This window comes from Acomys russatus, chromosome 31 (assembly GCF_903995435.1).
Source record: "Acomys russatus chromosome 31, mAcoRus1.1, whole genome shotgun sequence".
NCBI lineage: Eukaryota > Metazoa > Chordata > Mammalia > Rodentia > Muridae > Acomys > Acomys russatus.
In genome coordinates, this window is record NC_067167.1 from 17,278,355 (window position 1) to 17,288,141 (window position 9,787).

Sequence of the window (9,787 nt, forward strand, 5' to 3'; positions counted from 1 at the left end):
TATGGGATACTGGTTCCAGATGCCTCATGACGTTCAAATCCCTATGGAAGGAAGTGGCATGTTTTCATGGGATCTATGCATATCCCTCCTATAATTTATTATCATTATTATTATTGCATGTGTGTATATGCATGTTTGTGTATGTATGCTTACGCTGAAGCACACACAAGTGTGGAGGACAGTTTTGGGTGTCTTGTCTCAGTTGCTCTCCCGTTTAGTATTTTTGGCAGAGTCTTCCACTGGCCTGGAACTTAGCAAGTAGGCAAGGCTGGCCAGCCCCAGGGATTTGCCTGTCTTCATCTCTTGGGATTACAAGCGCTTGCCACCACTCCAGACTTTCTCTTCTTCTTCCATGGGTTTTGGGGATCAAACTCGGGTCCCTGTGCTTGCACTGAGCTGTCTCTGATCCCTAATACTAGCCCCATTATTAATTATTATCACTACCATTTGGAAGAGTCACTCTATATAGCCTTGACTGGCCCGCAACTCTCTGCGTAGACCAGGGTGGCCTGGAACTTGCAGCAGTCCACCTGCTTCTGCCTCTCTGGTGCTGGAACTACGTGTGAGTCACCACTTCAGCGCTCTCCTGTACTTGAGATTGAACAGAGCACCTGAGGGCAGTGTAAAAGCCACGTGGGAAGTAGGCATGTTGTATTATTTAAGATCTAATAGTAAGAAAACGGTCTTTCCCTGTTCGGCACACATGCAACCCTCACCCCACCCCCACCCCGGGTGTTTTCAATCCAAAGTTGGTTGACTCTTGAATGTGAGGAAGGAAGACCTGGGACTCAGCTCTGCTCACACAGATGTTCAAGTCCCTCCCCCCCCCCCCGCCCCCTACTTAACTCATTGTTTACCATCTAGAAACCTAGGTTATTTTCTTTGTAGAATAGGATGAGGGGTCCACTTCATGATGGGGGAGCTAAATCATATAATCAGATGCATGGTCTGTGCGTACAGTGCTGGCATGCCCAGGAGGGAGCAGCTAATGCAAGTAGATCAACGCTTCTAGAACCCTTGGCCAGAATAAATCTTCCTTCTCTTGAAGAAATTTTGAATTTTGAAGAATTTCTATTTTTGAAGAAAATTTGAAGAAATTCTATTGAAATCTCAAAAAAAAATTTTTTTTAGCCCTCTGTTTTCATAGACTGGTGTTGTTGTCTTTGGTCAGTCAAGCTCTTGTGTGCAATGGAGAGTGGGGAGTGCAGACTTATGAGCATCCAAGTGCTGAGAACCAGTGACGACTGAGTGTTCAGCCCTGAACGGGAAGTCTGTATCAACTTCTCCAAGGCTGCAGGGAACACGGCAGAAGCAGAGGATGCGGCAAAGTGCTGGGGAGAGCTGTCTTCGGGGCAAGGTGGCCGTGGCTTTCTTACATGCACAGCACCTGTGCTTACCTGTCTGAGATGGGCCTGCCATGGAAACGGAGGGACCCACCAGGCCCCACCTCTCCCTGAGGGTCTATAGGATGCTAAAGGATGCTGGGAGGGGAGAAGACATCTTCTTCAGTAGTGTAGCCACTTAGGGTGCTCTGCTTCTGTAAATAACATCTCAGCCATGTTGTCCAAAGTAGTGCTGAGGAAACTTAGAGGTCACCAAGATAGATAGATAGATAGATAGATAGATAGATAGATAGATAGACAGACAGACGGTGTGAAAGCAGAAGAGGGAAAGGTTAGGAAAAGGAAGGGGGAGGCTGACAAGAGAGGGGCAATGAGGGACAAACATGATGCCAATACATTAAATCCATGTCTGAAAATGCCATAATGAAACACATTATTATATACCATTAATTCAGGCCAATAAAATATTCTTTTTAAAATCTCATATGGATCCATCCCTTAACTATTATGAATAGCATAGTAATGAACAGGCACATGTACTTATCTCAACAAAAGAAGAAAGATTTATTCTGGCCAAGGGTTCTAGAAGCGTCAACCTAGTTGCATTAGTAGCTCCCTCCAGGGCATGCCAGCACTGTACGCCTCTTTTTTAAATTGGTTGCTACGTGTGTGTGTGTGTGTGTGTGTGTGTGTGTGTGTGTGTGTGTGTGTGTGTGTTCCTAAGTACATAAATACAACCCACTCAGTGTGTATAATGTTATTTGTATAGTGTTTTCAGGGATGACCATTTGGTATTGGATGACCAACTGGTATGCTTTTCCCTAGGAGTGGGCATTTCCACAGCTTTCAGCATTTCTTGGTTGCCTGTACTTCTATGTCTAGGACCAAGGCCTCATGAGCTCCCCCAAGCCCCTATCCACATTAGCATGTCTACTGGTGTCACCTCGTTCAGGTCATGTTTAGGCAGCCATGTTGGTGAGCCTTTATGGGTGCAACTCTTAACATCTTCTCACTTCTCGTCACTTCTCGACAGAGACCATTACAGAAAGCACAACCGATCATCACGCAGAGTGCTTTTTATGCAGAGGACTTTAGTGGCAATGGCCTCTTCCTTCTTTCAGATGGGTGTCCCCTTCTCTGTGGGATAGGCCCTTAGATCTTGGTCTGTCTTTGTTAGTAAGTGTCTGGCATTGTTCCTGGTTCCCCAGCGAGGCATGGAGCCTCAGTGTGGCCCTCATCTGTATTCCTTTTACTGCAACTGAGCTCCTTGTGTGTCTCCTTTGTAACTTTGGTCCCCGCCCCTCAGAAGCTGGCAGCCTGCTCTTGAGAAGCAATCAAGGACAGAGCTTAAGGCTAACGGAGTGTCCAAGGAAACAGGCAAGGGGGCGGCGTGTGACATCTTAGGTAGCAAAGCCCTCACTGCCACAGTTGGGAACAAAGGACAAATCTCCAATTGCCAACGCAGCCAGACTGTTCATGCCCACTTGTCATTTATACGCAGCATTGCATCACCAGTCCTTTTCCTCGCCCTTTAAATGTCACGTTAAATAAACTAGCATGTTGTGCTGTGCTCTGCAGGGCTCCCAGAAAGGTACACAAAAGGCTCGTTCTAGGCTGGAGAAGTTGCTTTGGGCTCTGGTCACATGGGATCTGGGACAGGGTTTGCTTATAACTAAGAACTGACCCTGCCAGCCACACTCAAAGCATGAGGCAGCAACTCTACTTAGCAGGAGTGTACTTGCCTGGTCTCCAGTTAGAATGGAGATGTCTCTTTGTAGTGGCCCTCAGCACCAACAGTCTCTTCCCAGCACTCGAGAGGCAGAGACAGACAGATCGTTGTTAGTTCGAGGCCAGCCTGGCCTACAAAGCAAGTCCAGAACAGCCAAGGCTACACAGAGAAACCCTGTCTCAAAAAACAAAACAAACAAACAACCCTCCCTCAAAAAAAGTGGTTGACTATTCCGTAACTGTGTCCTCTGAGGTCAGGAACTGGCACAGTTGGAAGGTTCTACCGGTGAGGTTTTGAAACTTTGGAAACCTGTTGATGGAGATACTCAGGGTTAATTCCATGAGGATTTCTTATCTAAATTGCAAACTGAATATTGCCATTGTTGGTGGTAGTTTGGAGCAGCTCAGAGAAAAAAGTTAATGCACCATATGGGTAAACATTTTTTTTTTAAATTCGCTTCACGAATTTGTGCATCATCCTTGCACAGGGGCCATGCGAATCTTCTCTGTATCGTTCCGATTTTAGTATATGGGTCAACATTTATTGAGAACTTCCTGTATGCAGAGTGGGCGGATCTCTATCTATCCCGTGATGATCTTGTTGGTAATAGAAAGTTAATACGGGCCAGGGGTCAGGGAAGGCACGGGATAGGGGAAGAAGCAAAAGGGGAGGTGGGCCTGGGATAAAATACAGCCCCCTCCCCAGTTAGATTAACATCTTCATCCTTAAGGACTCCTTAAAGTCCTAGCCCAGCAAGCGGCATGGTGTAGGGGTTAGCATCAACAGATGAATCTGGGAAGGGCAACCCCTCCAACGGCATTTTGAGGTCTAAACACTGGTGGATGCACTTCGCTTGCATTTGACAGAGATATCAGCAATTCTAAAAGAGTATTTCATGGCCAAACACAACCGCCAGAGATAGGTGACTTTCTAGGTCAGGGGGCTTGAAAGACAAGAGCCCTAGATCCTCTAGGATCTGGATCCCAAGCGCTGGGGGAGCAGAGTCTTTGTATTCCAGTGTAGAGCCCGCCTAGCATCTGCCCCCTGAAGAACAGTGGTCCTTTCTGAGGACATAGCAAGATCGGCAGCTATGGGGCCATTACCTTGCTCCTCCATGTGGCCTGTGAGGGACTCTCAATGAGGGGAAGGGTCCTCCTGACTGTCAGTCTAGAACCCCAGGAGGTGGTAACTCCTTCCCTTTCTGGTACTACCTCTATGATTGGGGAAAAAGTTTGTATTTTGTTTCTTTTTGTTTTGAAATGGAATCTTGCTATGCAGCCCCGGGCTTGCCTTGAAGTTCTAATACCCCTGCCTCAGTCTCCCCAGTGGTGAGATTAACCTGGGTGTTGCCATCCTGCCTGACCTAAAAATATTTTTAATAAAATAAACCATAGTCACTGCCTACAGGCATCCAAGATCAGCGAATTGTTGTCCCCCCCCCCCCCATTTTATAGAGTTTTTACATCATTGAGTTGAGTGTAGCTATTATGTCTCTTGTCTTGGTTTTACCATATTTTTCAGACTACAAGATGCACCTGACCAAAAGATGCACCAAGTTTTTAGAGGAGTAAAACAAGAAAAACAGTAAAAACAGTAATTGGACCATAAGGCCCACCCTAATTCCCTACCCCCACCCCCACTTTTGGGGAGAAAAAGTGTGTCTTGTGGTCCGAAAAATATGGTATATTCCAGATACAGTTATAGTTCACTGCTGACTTCAAGCCGCTGGTTTTTTTTCCCCCTTAAGGTTTTAAGAAAAGAGAGAGACATGACTTCTGTGGAAATACACATACTGTCCAGTGCTACAGTGGCTTGTTGAAGAGGTGTATCCTGGGTTCCACACATCTCTAGTTAATTTTTCTTAGCCCCTCAAGGTTGTGGACATATGAAACTGTGTGTGTAAGGTGCATGCGCATAGTGCCTACCCAGTGTCCATGCTCCAGAGCAATAGCAGTTAACGCTGTCCTTCCCTTTGCAAATTGTTCCAGGTCCCAAATGCTGGGTGATGGTTCTAGACTCAGGAGGCATGAAGGGCCAGGAATTTAAGGTGTATAGCTCCTTAGTGTGGATAAGCAATCATAAATAGAAGAGAAGGTGACAACGGTATAGTTTGAGGAGGACGATAAAGAACTCATGCTGCGGATGAGGGGTATTAATATTATTTGTAACCACCAGACCTTTATGTGTGTTCTTCAGATGGCCTGAGTTTAGACTTTTTTAAAAAATGTTTTTCTTCTTTCATACAATACATCCCAACCACGGCCTCCCCCCTTCTCTCCTCACAGTTTCTCAACACACACACACACACACACACACACACACACACACACACACACACACACACACTCTTTCCCAGCTCCACAGCTCCTCTCTTTCCCTTCAGGAAAGAGAGGGCCTCCCAGGGATCTCCACCAAGCACAGCATGATGAGGTCAACAAGACTAGGCACAAACCCTCACATCAAGGCTGGATGAGGCAACTCAGTAGCAGGAAAAAGGTCCCAAGAACAGGCAAAAAAGTCAGAGACACCTCTTCTTCCACTGTTAGGAGTCCCACAAAATGCCAAGCTAAACAAGCACGCAGAGGCCTAGTGAGGACCCATATAGGCTCCATGGCCACCTCTTCAGTCTCTATGATCCCCTATGAGTCCTGCTTAGTTGAGTCTGTGGGCCGTGTTCTCCTGGTGCCCTTGACCCCTCCTAGCTCTGCCTAATGTTTGATTTGGGTCTCTGCATCTATTCCCATCAGCCATTGGAGGAAGCCACTCAGATGACCATAGGGCGAGGCCCCAATCTATGAGGATGGCAGAATATCACTAAGAATCACAAGCAAAGATGGTGAAATGGTATAGCTTGAGAAGGGCGATGAAGAACTCATGTCCTTGTCCCCCAAATCTCTCTCCCATGGCACCCGAAACTATTGCATTACTTAGACCCTTGTGGGAACCAGTTGAACACTCTTCTGAAATAAAACTTTCCAGAAGATCTCAGAAGACACACACATTGAGCAGTCATTTCTCAGCCACACCTTTCTGATTACTTTACTAAATCCTAGGAATTTTGTTTCAAAAGAAGGAGAAGGAAGAAGTTTTTATGCTCCCCTCTCCCTCTCCCTCTCCTTCCCTCCCTCCCTCCTCTCTCTGTGGGGTGGGTGTGGTTGTGAGTGTTACCTGTGGAGGTAAGAGCTTAGCATCCACTATCTTTCTCCGTTGCTCTCCACTTTATTTTTTGAGACAGAATTTCTTACTGAACCTGGAGCTTGCTCAATTGGTGAGACAGGCTGGCCATAAAGGCCCAGGGTCCTCTTGTCTTCACCTCCCCAGTGCTGAGGTTTCAGGTGGGCCAGCACTCCTGTCTTTGTGTGTGGGTGTGCTGGGATGTGAACTCAGGTCCCCATGCTTGCAAGGCAAGCACTTTACTGACTGAGCTATCTCATCCAGCACCAAAAGAAGTAATTTTTGATGGAGAGAAGCTAAGGGAAACACTTATAGGAAGTCACACATTCATTTCTCCATTCTGCCAACACTTATTGAACACCTGCTGTATGCTACCGCTTAGAAACAAGCTCATTGTCTAGGGGAGGAGAGTATGCAGGAACACAGCTAGCACCAGCCGAGCATATATGCAGAACTCCGGGCCATATTCAGAGCTGTGCCCTCCTTAGGCAGGGTGGTCTGGGAGGGAGGAGAGTGAGAAGGACTGCTTCCTGGAAGAAGGGATGGGGCTGCATCCTGAATACAGCTGGTTGACAAGAACCCCGGTTGTACTCTGCAAGGCTCCATCTATCCTTAGATCTTTCCTGTTTTATCAGTTACTTGGATGCATATATACCAAAGTACATTTATCATTGGCAGAGAGAGAGACAGGGATTACTTTGGACAATGGCAAAATGAGGGCTCCGGGAGATCTTCGCTAAGTCCTGGGGGGATGGCTCAGTGGGTAAGGGTGTTTGGTGCACAAGGATAAGAGCCTGAGTTTGGATCCCCAGTGCTCACATAAAAGCTGAATATAGCTGTATAAGCTTCTAACCCCAGTAAAGCAGGTGGAGACAGCAGATCCTGGCATCTCGATGGCCTGCCAGCTTAGAACTGATGGCCGGGCAGCATTAGGAACTTTCAGGCTTGGCGAGAAGCCCTATCTCGGAAGAATAAAGTAGAGTGAGCATGGTAGAGGAAAACACCTGATATCTTCCTTGGCTCCTGCACGTGTGTGCACGCGTGTGCACACACACACACACACACACGTAGAAGAATGTGTCAAGTCCAACCCAATAAACCTAAATATAGATCCATAAAAGACCTTGTGCATATATTTTAAAAATAAACAAACGAAGACCCAGCTGTTCCACTTCTTGGAATATAATCTCTGTAACATCAGACAGGGAATGAGAGATGAAAAATAATTTTTTAAACATGTTTTAGCTCAGAAGTTAGCAAACTATGGCTCATGAAGCAAATTTAGCCAGTTTCCAGTTCTTTGTAGACAAAGTCTTCCATCTAGTCCAAGCCTACCTTCACACTTTATCGACAGAGGCCAGCAGTTACAGCAGAGACCGTCTGCGTAATGAGGCACTAAAGGCCCTTTCATGGCCATATTTGCCCCAGTCCCAATCCTTTTAGTCCATTGCAATTTCAATGTGAGTCAAGAGTGATACATGGATTTAAAAGGCCAGTTCTCTCTTAGGGCTACCTTAACACAAACGCAAATGCTGAAAATCACTTGTGAGTGAGTCAGTGAACGAATGGGGAACCAGAAAAAAGAAAGAATGCCTGCCTCACCCTGGCCTTCATGGACCAGAGAACACAGCAGAGTCCCAGGCTCAGTTCTTGAGATGCAGTCAGGCAGGATTCTTGGCCATTGGGCTGTGTGGCAGAGAGGCAGGCATAAGGGGTCCTGGAATAAGAAAAGACATAGAGATGGTTAGTCCAAGGAAGCCAACTGCCAGGGAGGACAGCATTGTCACAATATTGACTGCTGAGTCATATGTCGCTGGCTCCCTGAGGACAGGCAGTATTAGGGTGCCTGGCTTTCAAACGAGGAATCTGAGGCATAGGAAGATTCAGTGGCCCGCAATCACACAACCAGTGAATGGCAAAGCTGGAACTCAATCCATGCGGTCTGGCCCCCAGAGCCCACAGGCTTGATTGTGTATCACTCGTTGTGGACCATCACTGGCAGGGATGTGAGTCACCCTGTACCCTCTGATTCCAACAGATAGGGCAGCATGCGTGGGATGGGGGAACAGAGAAACAGAATTTGGATCCATGCCAGAAAGACCTTTCCAACGTCCAGAGATGGGGTGAGTGGTTTAGGACGGGGGCTGGAAAGCTTGACTAGTATGTATTCAAGTAGGTTTTGGAGACAGAGAAAATTCTTGCTCATTCTCCAAGATGGCTTCCCTCTCTTGATTCTGTCATGTTCTGAGACTTGGGGGCGGGGAGGGGGAGCTTCCTAGGATGGCCTGATAGTCATTAGAGAGGAGAAGGCGGGAGGGAGAGGAGAGAGAATATATGGCTTCTATAGAGGCTGCAGTATTGTATGCCTTCTTCTAGGCCAGTCGAGAAAGTTTTCTTTACCTCACAATTATATAATTAAAATGTGACTCTGTCTGAGGAGGCAGCTCGGGACCAAGCCTTTAGCACATAAGTCTTTTGGTGGACACATACTCAAACCATAACTAAGTGCTGGGAAATTTGAAAAGTCTCCTTTTATTCCCCCACCTGCCACCGTTCCCCCATGATTTTTGATGTATCCCCTTGCTGTGCTGGAAATCACTTTATTACTAGAAGTTAATGGCAGTGCTTGTCGATATAATATTCTCATTGTGTCACATGACAATTTATGGGCCCTGATTTTCCTGCTTCAAAGAAACAGGTTCTGGGGTAAGGGGTTCCCTGATGTCCCATAAACTCTTACAGACTAATCAAGTCAGTCTGCCTGTGTGCCTTCACTCAGTCCCACCCGAGGGGATAAACAGTAATGTCCCACTCAAAATGTATGGCTGCTCCCTGTTTAGGCATTAAGTAGCGGGAAGCCCTGTATTTCTGTACTTTCTATAGACGCAAGGTTGAGCTGTAGACCAATAGTTTCTGTTGTTTTTGGGTTCTTTTTTCTGTTCAGTGCTGAGGACTGAGTCCAGGGCCTTGCGCATGCCAGGCAGGTGCTCTGCAGCTCACATGGAACCCCAGCTATTCTGTTTACGTCTTGGGGTGCTGAAAATCCAAGCCAGAACCTCGTGCTTGGCAGACAAGCACTCTACCAACTGAGCTGCAATCGCAGGCACACCAACCATTTCTGCATATGAAGTTCCCTGGTAGAGAGTGGGCTGAGGTAACAGTAAGGAGTAAAGCCAAACAGTAGGTTCTTAATACATACTTGCTCAATATATAGGACCAATGAGGATGTATTGACTTTGAGGGAAGGGGATGTTAAGATAATGTCCTTTTCCTTTCCTTTCCTTTCCTTTCCTTTCTTTCTTTCTTTCTTTTCTTTTTTTTTTTTTTTTTTTTTTTTTTTTTTTTTTTTTTTTTTTGTTCTATTAGTAACTTGTTTTGCCTGATATTTTTCTTGTCAGTAGTCAGATAAACAAAACTCTGAGCCTCTCTTTAAATGCATTCCTCTCCTGAGGGGGCGAATCTTCATAAGGAAAACTTTTTATTTAGCCAAACAGTATGTTCCCAGCCTGCTTTGATCCTAGATCTGTCCTCCCTCCACTGT

The 9,787-nt window shown here is 46.3% G+C and overlaps 1 pseudogene; it reads right to left on the reverse strand.

Moving 5' to 3' along the window:
• Positions 1–3,506: 3,506 nt before the first annotated feature.
• LOC127183814 (uncharacterized) lies at positions 3,507–3,624 on the reverse strand (annotated as a pseudogene).
• Positions 3,625–9,787: the final 6,163 nt, after the last annotated feature.